We start from the raw sequence: 14,770 nt of genomic DNA on the forward strand, positions 1-14,770 counted from the left end.
ATGGATGTGTTACTTAACTAGATGGGGGATCCTTTCACAATGTATATCAATCACCATAATTTTCACTTTAAATATCTTAAAATTCTATATGTCAATTATACCTCAATAAAGTTGAAATAAAAATAAATAAAGCCAATGGGCTTGGGAATGAGGTAGACACAGGGGAAATTGCTGTAGATTAATTTTTTCCTTTATTTTGAAGTGCTAAAATGACAAAGGTGATGTCTAGAAGATAATGGTGATTAAAACAATTATGATTTTAAAGGGTGTTATATATAACAAAGCAATGATAGGGAAACAGGTATGTGCAATGTTTCTATTAGACCACATTTCATCTTCAAAGATATCTTTCTAGTCTCATCTTCTTATGAAAATTTCCACTTATCCCAGTCCTTCAGATAACTCTAGAAAGAATGAACTGTTAGAGATTGGAACATTCCATTATTTAATACTATCTTTAAAAAAGATGTATAGGCAAGTCTAAGGGCATCTTCCTTCTAAATAAAGAATACATTAACTTTTTAATTTCTCATTAATATGTGCTTCTGAAACTGGTACTATTTTATGACTTGAATTTAATGAAAACCACCCCTCCCAAATATTTATCCTATAGTAACTATAGAAATTGTTTAAATATTTAACAGTTGTATGCCTCAAATTATAACTGGATTTGCAGGATGGATGGTAACAAAGTGTGGCTTAAGGTAGAAATGAGTTAGAGCAGGAACCTATATTACACACAACTGCAAAGTCACTGTTGAAAATCAGGCTAAGAAAGCTACTGGTCTAAATTAAAATATTAAACTATAACATACAAAAATAAATATAAACTGGATCCCAACTATTAGAATTACTGAGATGGTAGGAAATATTTGCAAGAGTGTAAGGAAACATTTTCTTTTAAATTTTAACAATGTAAAAAAAAGTGAATGAAATAAACACTGTTTAGTTGATGTCAGATTTTAAAGATCACCCATGGACAAACACAGAATATAGAATAATGTTTAAAGAACAGAAAAGAAGTGTAATATAATTTTCACAATACAAAAGTCAAGTTACGGTTGACAGAAGATGCGTGGCAGCAGGGGAAGGTAGTCAAGAGAAAGGTGTGCTCATATTTTCATCTAAATAATGGAAGGCCACAAACACAACATAAAATTAGTGGCTTAAGAATGAAATGTAAGTGAAATAATAACTATCAAAGTTGCAAATGAACAGAAAACAAATAATCATAGTAAATTGTCATCTTTCATGGCCAAAGTCAACCAAAGATGTCTTTTAAAAAAAATGCAGTAGCAATATAGAGGTGACTTCCAGAGAGAAAACAAAAATATTTGAAAGGGGAAACTATAAGGGAGAAGAGGAGATAGAGGACATGAGGAGAGAGTGAAGATAAGGTGGGGAACATCTAAAGAAGATGGAATGGTTGGCTCTTCCGGGAGGATGCTGAGTGAGCAATTCCCAGGAGGGTCAAGGAGTCAAATAAACCGTCTTGCTTGCTTGGCTTCCTTACACTGAGAGAGACTTGGTGTTCTCAGCCCTTTATGGGAAGAACCAGTTGAGAAAGAGATGATAACGATTTGGGAGAGAGAAAGACTTGATATTGGGAAAGGTCATAACTGATGGACAGCATCCCCAAGGATGGAGAGCTGTTAGGATTCAGTGCCCAGGAAGGAGGTTTGTTTTTAACCTGGGAGAAAGGACTTCTCTTGGAGCGGGATACTAGGGGAAACTGAGTCCCAGACGGACAGTGTGACAAAGCCAGGGTCACACTCTGACAGAGCCAGCTCCAGGTGCTCTTTCCTAGGTCCCCTTCTCCCTTCCTTAATTCTTTTATTTGGGCTTTGATGATTGAGTGCAGATGCCTATGTACTAAAGTGCTAAGTGCCTTCTCTCCTCACTTTTCCTTTGTGGTAATATCTCCTCAGGGACACACAATCAAACTAATTCATCTGAAGTCTTTGAAATCAACCTACCTACATGACTGTGTTTAAAAATGCAACAAGGAGTGTTATGTCCTATGCCTGAGACAGCAGACAATTTTAGAGTGAAAGGAAACCTGCTCTGTGAGGGCCTGGAGGGAGCATAGTTTTCTGACATAAAAAGGAACTTCAGTTTCCTCCATCTCCTATATTTAGGATGTCAGCTTATTTTATTGGTACCAACCTAGAAAAAGGAAAAAAAATAAAACCATGCCATTCTAGAAATGTGACCTCATTTCAACCTTAGAAGAAAGGGAGAAATAAGGAGGCAGAGGGGAAAAAAAACAAAACAAAAAACCATCTGCAGAAAGAAGAGGATGATTATGGTTCAGAATTCAGGAAGTTAGCAAACTCCTCTCAGGACAGAGGCTGAAACAGAGGCAAGGTGTGAAAGGGATGCTTTGGGCTCTGTAAGCACAGGCCAAGGTCAGGAAGAGGACTGAAATGCACCTCAGCTCATGCGCCTGTGTGTTGGGTCTAGTCTAAACACAGTAATCAGAAGTTAGCAGTGAATGCTGCCGAGAGCCCAAGTGCCAAGTACAGTTCTGACTGTGGGGCTCTCTCATGAGGACCGCTGGCTCTGCCCCTGGGCTACCCATGTCCCAGCAGTAAGCCTCACGTAGTAGTGCACCGACCCAGGTGTCACTCTGTAGTTACAAAGACGGTGAGCAGGACGGGTTTTTCTTCCTTGGAGAAGAAAACACTGAGCTATGAGAAGAGAGCAATTTGCTTCATTAATAAGTAAAAGAGAAACAAACGGAAGGATTTTTCTTTAAAACGGATGCATAGGATTTTCCTTGTTGATGGAATCTGTTTTGTGTGGCTCCCTGAGAGCGTGAACTCTGTGGAGCTTATCTTTGCGTCTTGGTCAAGGTAGAGGGGAAGGTCGGGTCCATGGATCGAAGGCAAAAATGTCCTCTCCTCTGTAATGTGGGATGACAGCCTCTTTCTTCCAGAGATTGTGAGGACCCAGCGAGCTAAACTAAGGGCCTGGCACAGAAAAAACAATTAAAAAGCTCCTTCTCTTCCTTCCATAATAAACTGCCACAAAACACTTACAGTTTTGTTATATTGCTGGAAAAATATCAGGAAGAGAAAGGGAATACAAGAGAAAGATTGGGGAAAAATAACCTGGGGAGATTAGAAAAACAGATATAACACATTTTACACTTTGTTTTGTGATGGCTCTGATAGCTTTCTTTGTATCAGGGTTTCTGGAAATAGGATAAAGTGTTATTTTCCACAGTGTCAAACTTCGTGTTTAATTGTTCCCAAGTTCTCAATGCCTCCAAACTTTTTAACATTTGTTTGAATTTTTCTTTACCTTCCTGCACACCTTTCAGCTCCTCACAGCCTATGCCCTTGGGAAGTTCCCCACGGTCGTCTTTAGGAGACCTCATTTGGTGCTAGGCAGGCATTGTCCTGTGTGTCTGGGTCCTGCTATTCCCCCTCATCCTCTCAAGAACCCCTCAAATCAGTAACATTATTATCCCCATTATAAAAAGAGGAAACCTTTATTTAAAAGAACATCTTTGTGGGCATGGACTTTGGAGATACCTTGCTTGGCTTTGAATCCTGGTCCCCTTTTAGTAGTGGTGTGATTTTGAGCAAATTGCTTGACCTCTCTGTAAGATGGGAATAATATTTGTACTTAACACATATGATTATTGTAAAGTTGAAAAGGACAAAATGCTTCTTTAAGTACTTATCACAGTACCTTACACTAAGGGGCTTAAAATAAATATTAGCTACTGTTATTATTACTAAAGAGATAATAGTGACCCACTTCTAGTTAACAGCAGCACTTTTGTAAAAGGTACACCAGCCTATTTCCAAAATTAAGATTTCTCCACCTTTAGGGTATAAGAACATCAATTGCTGTGTTATTTTATGAATTGAATTGAAGGCAAATTGAAACAGTCTTTGGAAGGAGATTATTACTGCTTAAAACTGATCAGAAATTTATTTAAGGAATTTAAAGGTATCAGAATGTTGTGAATATCTTATTCTTCGTATAATTGAAATTGAAGGATATATGTATATATATATAATTTGCAAATAAAATTAAAGTGCTCAAATAGTGGTTTAATACGAGTATTTCAATTAATGAAAGTGGCAAGAAAGTGTCCTTTCTTGCAAGGATAATGAACAATTTACAAGAGAAATAAATACAATCTGCAGCTCATTAAAGTCTTAGCAATAAGTTCCCTGTGGTAAAAAAGGAACTTATTAGGCCTTGGCTGTGGGATGAGCTAGGTGTGATGATGGATGACTCAAGAAGAGCTATAGTGGGATTTGGGAGCAGTTAACGAAGGATAAAGAAACTTAACAGGAATAAGATGCCTCTTTCTGTGCTTCTGAATGGAAGATCAAAGATTCAGTTAGGAGAGGGGACTAAGCAATGTCCCTTTTCTGCCAAGTGTTGCCAGGCAGCTTCACCTGGGGAGGTCTCTCCCTGCCCACTAGGTGAGGCACACATAAAGTGATAAAGTAGGAAGGGGCTGCTAAGAGCTCAGATTCGGGTCTGCATGTGTCCGATGCCTGGGTGACCTGGACAGAAATGCCACTGTGTGATCAGCTCCTAGCAGCCTGCCTGAAAATCTCCTTTCTTTGGGAAGACTTCAGAACATAATCTCACTCCATCCTGTGCACTGTGACTATATATAATTAGCTTTGAAACAGTAACAGTTCAACTTTGTTGAGTACATTCAAGTTTGTCCTCCTGTTAAGGCTGTTTTCCCATAAAGCAGGGTCTCTGCAGGTCACATTCTTGGTGTCACAATTAAGTTTCTGTCTCTTACCTTTGGGAATTGGCCTCTCCCCTAATTCTCTGCATTGTCCTGTACTTTTCCTTAATTTAAAAAGCAAATACCAGATTTTGTTGTAGAAATTAAGTGGTGAACAGACTCTTTCATCAGAAATCAACATAAGCACAGGCCTTTTGGGTGGTCAGAATGTAACTGCTGCATTTCTTGTGACTCAGTCTGTGAGTTAGTTTCCAGCTAACAACTTCCTCTATAGCCCTGTGTTCAGATGGGATTCCCTTGACCCTTGTATACACCACCCTGCCCCCACATACACAGGTAAGTGCCTGGCTTTATTGTAATCACTTAATTGATAAACATGCTTGATTTATATAATAAAAATAAGAATATTTTTGAAAATTTTACATTGCATCATTTTGTGGATTGGAACAAGAAAGGATCCATTTAGCGTTTTTATACATATGAAAAATGTGTGGGTGTATTTGTGTGTTGTCAACATTAGTAGTGATGGTTTGAGAACCGTCACTGTGGTTCTCAAACTTGAGCACATATGAGAATCACCTAGAGCGTCTCACCTCTAGAGTTCTGATGCAGGAGGTCTGCAGTGGGATATTCTGATGCTACTAAGAATCCCCAGGCATTAGCATGCTGGAGGCCTAATCAGCTGGTGGGGGAGTACGGGAGAACCAGACCCCAGGCTGCTGGTGTTTGCGAAAGGAAGGAAAGAGGATGCATCAGAGAGCATGCAGTAGTCAGATTAGAAGGGAGTTCAGCACCCGAGAAATTCAGAAATATTCCTCAGACCCTTCCAGATCACAAGATTAGAAGCAGATGGTTTCAGCTTAAGGGACTGGCAAGCCTCTTGAGACTGCAGAGGAAGGCAGGAGGCAGAGCGGGGCTATCGAGGCACCACTGTAGCGTCTTGATGATGGCATTTCCAGCAGGCAGCAGGAGGAAGGATAAAGAGATTGAGTTCCAACACCGAGCAGCCTTCGGTTCAGATCCAGGGTCCTCAACTTAGCCAAGCATTTTGAATTTTTATAAGTAAGTTAGCTCCTCTGAAGTCACTCTACCTTATCTGTAAAGCAGGGGCAACCTCACGACTCATGGAGATGAAATGAACTGTGGAAGACCCCGAGGACATTGTTATTAAATGCTGCTGTTGGTCGTAGTGAGAGAACCGGTGAATGACCATCAGCAACCTGGATCCATGATCTCATCTGACAGATGTTTGTACTGAAGCAGAACTTACCACAAGTAGATCAATGTCATGAATTTGAGGGTTGATGAAGGAATTACAAATGGCAGAGGAGTTGCAATCCCTCACCCACAATTACTAGAGGGAGAAGTCACGGTGGAATCAGAGCCAAGTTGCCATCTGTCCTGGGAGCACTGAAGGATATTTCGGGATATCCATCATAATCAAGGATCTATCCCCAGACTGCAGAATATGTCATCACAGAGATAACAGGAACAACAACAACAATAACAGGAATGGCTATTTATTGAATTATTTCTAAATTTCTATGTGCCAGACCAACACAGTTTTAATGTGGATGCACACATATGAACACATGTATGTGTATTGCATGCATTTGTGTAACTCTGCCCAAAAATCCGTAAGATAGGTATTATTACTATCCTAACTTATTTTGGGAGAAACTGAGGTACAGACAAGTCATCAAACACATAAGAAAAACTCCACAGGCATAAACTTCAACATTTGACACTGAGTCAATGTCAGTCCTTGATTCTTCTGTAGCTTATCCCATCCATGTTTGTTCCTCAATTCCTATTGCTTCATTGTTCCAACTTCAGGGTTAGAACATTAGCAAACATGAGGATTCAGTAACTAAAGCATTATTCTAGGAAGACAAAGTCAATATAGTTTGTTTCCTTAAGCTCAAAGGCTTTGAGATGATTAGCACCCTTTACTGAAAAAAAGAGAAAACTTGCATCAATCTAGAGATTATCATGCCAGTGAGTTTGCTTAAACCTCAGACTTAAGTTTAGTTTAAAATTGTTTTATAACTTATGGCTCCTCAGAGATATTCATGCACAGACAATGATATTCTTAGGTGCGTTTTTATGGACGGGGAAGGGAGCTTTTCCCAGTTAGGGTATCCACTGTCTTCTGCTTCCATAGCCTGTAATGTTTACCTTCATCCCTGAGTTTATACCACACTGAAATAATTTATTTACAGCCGCTTCCTCTACTAGTCTATGAGCTAGTGGGACCCAATCCTATTCATCATTGTATCTTCAGCATCTATCTTAGTACCTAGTACATAAAGTGTGGCTAAAGAATATTTGTCAAATTGAACTCAACTGAAGTGGGCTGAGGTAGGTTGGAAGGAAGGATCCTTCTCAGATTAGGAACATTATGAACGTCTGTGGGAATTCAGCTTTCACCGAGCCTTGAGTGATGGAGTAGGTGCATAACTATTAGGCTCTATCACTAGTGACTCCACGGGTAGAGGATGTAAGTGCTCAAATGTTAGTATCCAGGGTCAGGATAATGGGACTGCAAATTCTGTATGGTTAACATAGACATGTCCTTCCCACTTAAGGGAGCGTCATTAGGCAACTGTACTTTCTCTCTCTGTTCTCAACACACTGTGCCTCCTACCCTGCTTCATCCATCTCCACACGCTACTTTAAGTCAAGTAACTCAGACTGGGTCTGGTGTACAAGAATTAGTAGATACGATTCCTGGATTTTTCCAGATAAATGGGGTGTTAGAGAGGGAAGAATATGACATTTTAGCTGATGAGGATCAGGTCACAGAGTTCTTGTTGATCAGAGTCTCTCCATGCATGTCCTGTTCCATAGGCTTTGTGAGCATAGTTGACAGGCATGACATTGGGAAGGCCTATGATGGGGAAGAGAGGACAAGAGAACCACACCCACAGTGGGTGGGGGGTAAGAGCTATCAAAAATCAGACCAGGTTTGGTGCCTGCTTAGTTACCTCAGCAGTGCCCCCGCCACCGTAATTCTGGGTTATCCATGTCCGCAGTCCCTTTCGTTCTGAGCTGATGACTATCACTGTGAGCACAAACTCAAACTTGCATGAACCCTGATAACCAAGGCATATTTCTAACATGCAAATTAGATACCTGGCAGATCATTTTCCCTTCTACTTTTGAAAATGTATCTCATCTTTTCTTTTTGTCAAAGACAATAAATTAAGGACAAACTCAGAACTGTCAGCTCTGATCCAGATTTTTTCTTGACCCCCTGATGAGACTAAATTCAAAACCAATTAGCTGTTCCACGACTTTCACCTTTGATGGATGGCAGTCCTTGCTCTTCTCCACCTCCCCAGAAGCAAAATGAGAAGCAAAGAGCTGAAAGGGATAAAATAGCTTTGGATCAGAAATCTTTAGTGTCTACTGGTTTAAGTAATTACCTAGGGCAAAGTTGTAGCATTTTTCTCATTGGAAACGGCCTTAGAGAACAAGCAGTCCTAACATCTACAGTGAAGATGAGAAAGCAGTTTCAGAGTTAGGTGACTTTCTCCAAGTCACAGATGCAGTGAGGACAGAAGCCTGGCTGAAATGGAAACCATGGAATTCTCCACTGTATTTCCTCATATACTGAGCTTTCCTTTTCCCAGCTGCACCTTACTGGGTAACATCCAGAGCTTCTTCTTTGACATAAAGGAACAGTGTTTGGTATTGGATCTCAAAGTTGTGAATGTTCACTCTGAGACCTTAAGGAGTCTTTTCAATGCCCACCATTGTCTGTTTTGCTTTGGAAGAGTCAAATGACTGCAGCAAACTCCTTTTCCAAAGGCACTTCTCCTGTATTCTGTGGAAGGAGGTCACTGGTGGTATATTTCCTAAGGAAATGTTCTGAATCACCATTCTCTTCATTTTATTACTGCCTTTGCTCATCTATAAATCCATGACTTCCACCTTTGATGGATGACTATAGATCCATCCATAGATACTTCCTTGATGGCTGTCTGGGATTCCATGGCTCCTCCCATTCTTTTGGGCTTTGTTTCTTTCATTAAGACTTCTCAGATATACCCACTCCCAAGACCCTTTAATGCCAGTGGCTGTATTTATTAACATTTGTGGAATATCACAGTTCAGATGATATCTAGATGTTGTGTGGCTTAGAGGGGACCTCAGGCTCAGCAATGGACAGAGTCACCATACACTAATATCATGTCTTATTTGTGCTAATCCAGTACTAATAAGAATAGTGACCATTCACTTATCATTTTCTCAGTAGAAGGCGCTGTGATAGGCCCTGTGGTGAGAGCACTTACTGTCTATCATTATTGAATGGATAGCAGACAAGCAAATGTGACTTGGAGACCTCCCCAAACAGGCTGCTCATTTGACCAAAGGCCATACTTGCTGTGCTCTGAGGTCTGTTGTCACATGTGCGTGGTCACCTCCTAGGTGGACTTAAAGTTAACGAGATAGAACTGAAGAGAGTATTTATAAATGTGATGGCGAATCAGAGAAACTTTCTCAGAATGAGGCACATGATGATAAAAATATAGATTGAGAGATGTGAAATAAAGGTTTTAGAAGTTGCAAAAGGAAAGAATACAAAGGGTGAAGAAGAATTTACAGAAAGAATGGCTATTTTTAAATGAGTGCTTAGAAACTGTGGCTTAGAAAATTTAGTAAGTTGTCCAAGTGTGGTAGCTCAGATTCTCTGCCAGGTCTCTGTGAGTGTTTAGCTAGGCTCCTGACAGCAGCTCAGCCTTATTCTTCCTCTTGGATATTTCATCATTTTGGTTTTTGAGCCCATATCCTGAAACTTGTTTGTTTTTTCATGTTTCCTTCTAAAATCCTTTTCATACCCATCTTTACACACTGTTGATGTAATTTTTGGATAAAATCTGTTATTGAACATATTTGGGCTTCTTTTCATCTTTCTATCAAATGGATTGGCTCAACATCCTGCAACAGAGACAGGACTTAACAAATCACTAAAATTATGTCGATTGTCAATCACTAAATTTATAGTAAGCAGTTCCTCTGCTTCTCAAACTGTGTTAGTCACTTGGAGGGATACAAGAGAATCGAATTACATCGCATCCACCTGCAAAGGCTGCTATGTTGGATCTATGAAAAGGCAAAACAATATGTTAATTCATGTAGCAAATAAATTGCTATGGGAAAAAAATAAGGCCTGCTTTTATACTATTTAAAAAAAAGAGGACTAGTTGTTTTCATGAATATTACATAGGCACAACACATTACTCTTACTTTTGCTGTTATTTTAAAGTCTATAAAAGAACTTTCTAACTTATTTCACTTATTTTCCAGCCAAATATTTATATCGCTGATGCATTTTTAATCTATAAAATTAGAATATATTTTACATACTATGACATTAACCTTTTTAAGGTTTACGATTCAGTATTTTCAATGCATTTACAGTTATGCAATGATTATCATTAATTCTAAATCATTTTCATCACTCCCAAACATTTTCCATTAGCTTCATTCTCCATTCTCCCCTCCCCCTAGCTCTTAGCAACCACTAATCTACTTTGTTTTCAAGGTTCATACTGATAAAATTTTAATTGTAAATGTCCTTTGTATCAATCTTTGTCAGAACTACATGATCCCAATTCCATTTGTTTTTTATATTTACTTTAAATTCAAACCCAAGTAAATAGCACAAACCCAAACTAATGGTGACTATGGTCATCAATCTTTAATTCAGAAAACTAATTTCCCCCCTTCCACCTCTGTTCAACTCCTATCAGTTATTTGGGGAGGAAAGATGAAAGAAACCACTGGTGGTAATTAATAAAGAACAACTATTTTGATGAAAATAATAAATCTGGTCATATCTTCCCTTTTGCTGTAGGTTTCAGGAAGTTCAAACTAAAATCTGAAACTATAGTTAGCACCAAGTAAGGCATTATAACTAGTATATTAAAATTCTTTATCTTTCTCTGGCTTTGGGCGTGTTATTATTATTGTTGTTATCATCATCATTATTCTTGTGGTTATGGCAAAATTGTCTGGTTGAACTTTCTGATTTTCTTCTCTATTTTACTTTAATTCCATTGTACGTGCTTTTATAAGCTACCCAGGCTGCTCTGAATCCTGAGGTGAGGTATGAAAATTTTACAGTGAGAACATTTATTCAGAGGTGAATCTGGGCTCTAAAAGAAAATCATATAGTATGGCTAGTTGTTGTGAAAATTATTTCTTATTAATAATTTTCTTTTTCTTACCTGGAGTACCCTATTGAGTTTTTGGTGAACGTGGCTGATGAGAGATGGAAAATTTGAGAAAATGATACTGAGAAGGGAAACTGAAAGGACTGAAAAAGCCAATTTCTTTAGAACTGGCATCACAGCCCCACTGGCTGGTTCATTCCCCGGGCCTGTCATTAGCCGAGACCACGGGGAGCTGTCAGTCAATATCTGTATGTGATACGACATCACGTTTCAAAATGGGGTCGTGGGCGAAACTGTGTGTATTCTAAAGAAGATTTTTAGTGTTCCATTTTTCATTTTTTTCTTTTTAATAGTCTTTTCTTTCTCTAACCTTGGTTGTCATCTTTGCTGACTGCCTTCTCCTTTGGGATGAGTTGAGAGCCTGGCAGAATAAGAGTCCAGTGGTTCTTACCAGGGACCATTTGGCCATGTCTGGGGACTTCTTAGGTTGTCACAGCTGGGGGAGGAGGGTGCTACTAGTGGCATCTAGTAGGGAGAAGCCAAGAATAACATTAAACATCCTTTAATGCCTAGGAAGCCCTACCCCTTCACCCCACCCCACAGCACATAAGTATCTGATTTAAAATGTCAATAGTGTTGAGGTAAAAATCGTATAAGCTAAATACTGATTACATAGACAGTTTGGCAGGAATAGTCTTTGGAATGGTCTTCTTATTTTCTTTCGGATCACTCGCTCTGGGGAGAGCCGTGCCATGGGGATGGACACTCAGTCCTGCAGGGAGGCCATAACAGGAGAAGCTGAGATCTCCTGTCAACAGCCCGCGGGTGCTACAGTCCAGGTGAGTGTTACATCTTGGACGTGGGCCTGCAGCCCGTCAAGCCTCCAGACGATGGAGGTCTGGCTAGTATCTCAACTGTAATCTTATGAGAGACCCTAAGCTTGAAGCACTCAGCTTAGTCACTCCCTTAGCCCACGGATACCATGTGAGGGCAGCAGATGGGTTGTTGTTTCAGGCCTCCATGTTTTACGGTCACTTGCTCTGCAGCAGTTCGTAGCTAATAGATGGTACCTGTGACCTAGTTCCAGCTTCCTCGCAATCTTACCGTCTCTGGGAGGCAATAATCATTTACATTTTCTTCTCAAGTGTGATAGGAAAACCCTCCACAACATCCTTTCTACAATTAGAAGAGGCTAAAATGTGGAGGAAAGAGTGGATTTTCCTCCCCAGACAGTAATTGAATCATTTCCAAGACCTGAGCCCATTGTTTTCCTCGAAGTATTTGAAATGTTGGATTATTGGATTGTCAGCTAAACCCTCTTCAGTCGACAGGCCCAATCAACCTCTTTTATGGAGAAAGCCTATTTTAAAGGAAAGATCAAACTTTGTTACATCAGTGAAAATTAGCTCTTTACTTTTCCCTTGTGGATTTGTCTGTTCTGAACAGAATCCCAGAACTTGCAGATATTTCATTACCTCGAAAACTGTGTTACTGCAAAACAGCTTTTTGCTCTCACGGAACTTCATCTGTCCAGGAAACGTGTTTCTGGTTTTACTGTTTATCTCAACCAGGAAGCAGTTTAATCCAGATGACTAGTTCTTATTTTAACCACAGCCAGAGGAGCCCTTCTGGGATACGGCACGTTGTTAACATTCACAGCATAACATGATTTAATTAACAACCAACACATTGGTGATAATTGTAATATATTGGGGTCAGGATGGTAATGGTGATTTGATGAACACTGTGATAATAATAAGCTGAGGGTTGTTTGAAAGTCAGCAGGTCAACCGTAAAAATAGAGACTTAGGAGGAAATGAGTGTCCTGTACAAGCCACAAAGGACAGCTGTGTGCAAATAAACGTGAGCGTGCCGACCATAATCCATGACCAGAGTATTTTAACAGAAAGGTAATTTATTCAGAATTTCCTTAAAATTTCTACAATTAAGATAATGCCATTCAAACCACCCTGAATTGAAATAGTTTAGAAAGCCCTACAGCTGAATTGCTGGTAAGAGAGTGAGACTGTCAGGTTTGGGTTTCCTGTTGGTCACCTCCACCTGGGTATTATTTATTGAAGTTAATCTGACTCCTTGTTCAAGTGTTGCTCTCTCCCAGTAAACCGTGTATCCCTGAAGGATATAAGTAACGCTTTGCTCATTATTTGTTCACATTACATTGTCCAACAAATAGAAGACACTCAGCAGATGTTGAAGTTAAGAAGAAGGCAGGGAAGGAGGGAGGAGGGAAGGATAAGAATGTCATCAAGAAGACATAAAATGCCCAACTGAATAACAGATCTTGAGAAGGTTCTGTCATTAATTTATCAGATACTCACTGAACACTGAGTTCCAGAATCCAGGTCACAAAGGAAACTTTCTCTTGCAGTTCAGAGTTAGTATGTTAGAGTTAGACGGAAGTAATAAAAGGTCAATACACAATCATGGCAGCCTATGATTAATTTTATAATAGAGGCTTAGAAAATAGCTTTATGGAAAGACTAGATACCCAATACCTTTATCATAAAAATAAGATTGAGAGACTTGATTGGGGGGATTTATAGGAGTTGCTAGGTTCCAAAACACAGGTAGATATTAGAAAGAGGGGAAGAATCTGAAAGGACAGAAAGGTAAGTAAGAGACTGATTCTTTTGGAGACTATTACATATGTGGTAAATTATTTTCTTCTTCTTTTCTCTTCTTGTGTAAGAGAATTTGTAATTCCAAGAGTTGATATATGCCTTTTGGCGCCTCTCTCCAGCATATTGAGATGTCTGCATGTTACTGATTCCAAGACTGGCCCTATGATTTGCTGTGGCCAGTGGAAAGGCAATGAAAGTGATCTTGTCATAGTCAAACAGAAGCTTTAGGAGCCTTGTGTGGTTCAGATAGTTTTCCTTACCTTTTATCATGAGGCTGAGTGAAGGGCTGATTCTTAAAGCTACATTGTGAAGTAGAAAGAGGTTCTAAGCAGAACCACCTCAACATGTAGCTCCTGACATGTGACACAGGAAAGGACAAAAACCTCTCTTGTTGGAAGCCGTTAAGATATAGGATTTTTGTTTATTATCTCAGTATAACCTGATGAAAGCTTACTAAGGTAATCAGAACAATTAACCTTGTACACTGCCTTGGTTATGGCCACTCTAAATATATAATTATGTACATTATAGTCATTGTGAGTGTATAAACTTACATACAAAAGCACACATGTGCAAAGCTTTCAAACTGATGTGCAGTTAAAGTGCAAACCAAGTCTCATGAATACTTCATCTAGATCCCTCACTGAACTATCATACTCACATGCTTCCATGACTCATGGACTGTGCTGTCCCACACAAATTGTTTCTGTTATTTATTAATAAATATCACATATAATCAGAAACATATTGATTTTAAATTTAGCTTCAATCTGCTATCTTAAATTGCAATATGATTATGAATTAGATCATACTGGTATTTATTTCAGGTTATTAAGCTTAATAACTGTGACCCATCAGTGCCAGGACCGTGGCTGGGCTATGCCGTCTCAGCGAGTGGAGGAGGAGCTGGGAGTGTCTGCAGGTTTGATCACACTGGCTTGTGACGGTCAGCCGGGTTCAAGGAGCACAGAGGGGAGAAGCAGGGGGGCAGGCTGGCTCCAGCAAGGAAGACTTCACACGCTCACGTTCATGTCTGGACATTTGGAAGCTCTTCAATGTTTCCAATAGCAATAGGCAGTTGTTTCCTAAACAACTGGTTGCATGTCCATTAATGTGTACCCACATTTTTTATTCTATAAGCAAATGACAGCTGCCCTCGAGAGGGTCTGTTGAGAGTCCAAGGCTGACTGAAGCAAGCGGAGAAGGAGGCAGGTTGG

This window comes from Manis javanica, chromosome 5 (genome assembly GCF_040802235.1).
Source record: "Manis javanica isolate MJ-LG chromosome 5, MJ_LKY, whole genome shotgun sequence".
Taxonomy (NCBI): domain Eukaryota; kingdom Metazoa; phylum Chordata; class Mammalia; order Pholidota; family Manidae; genus Manis; species Manis javanica.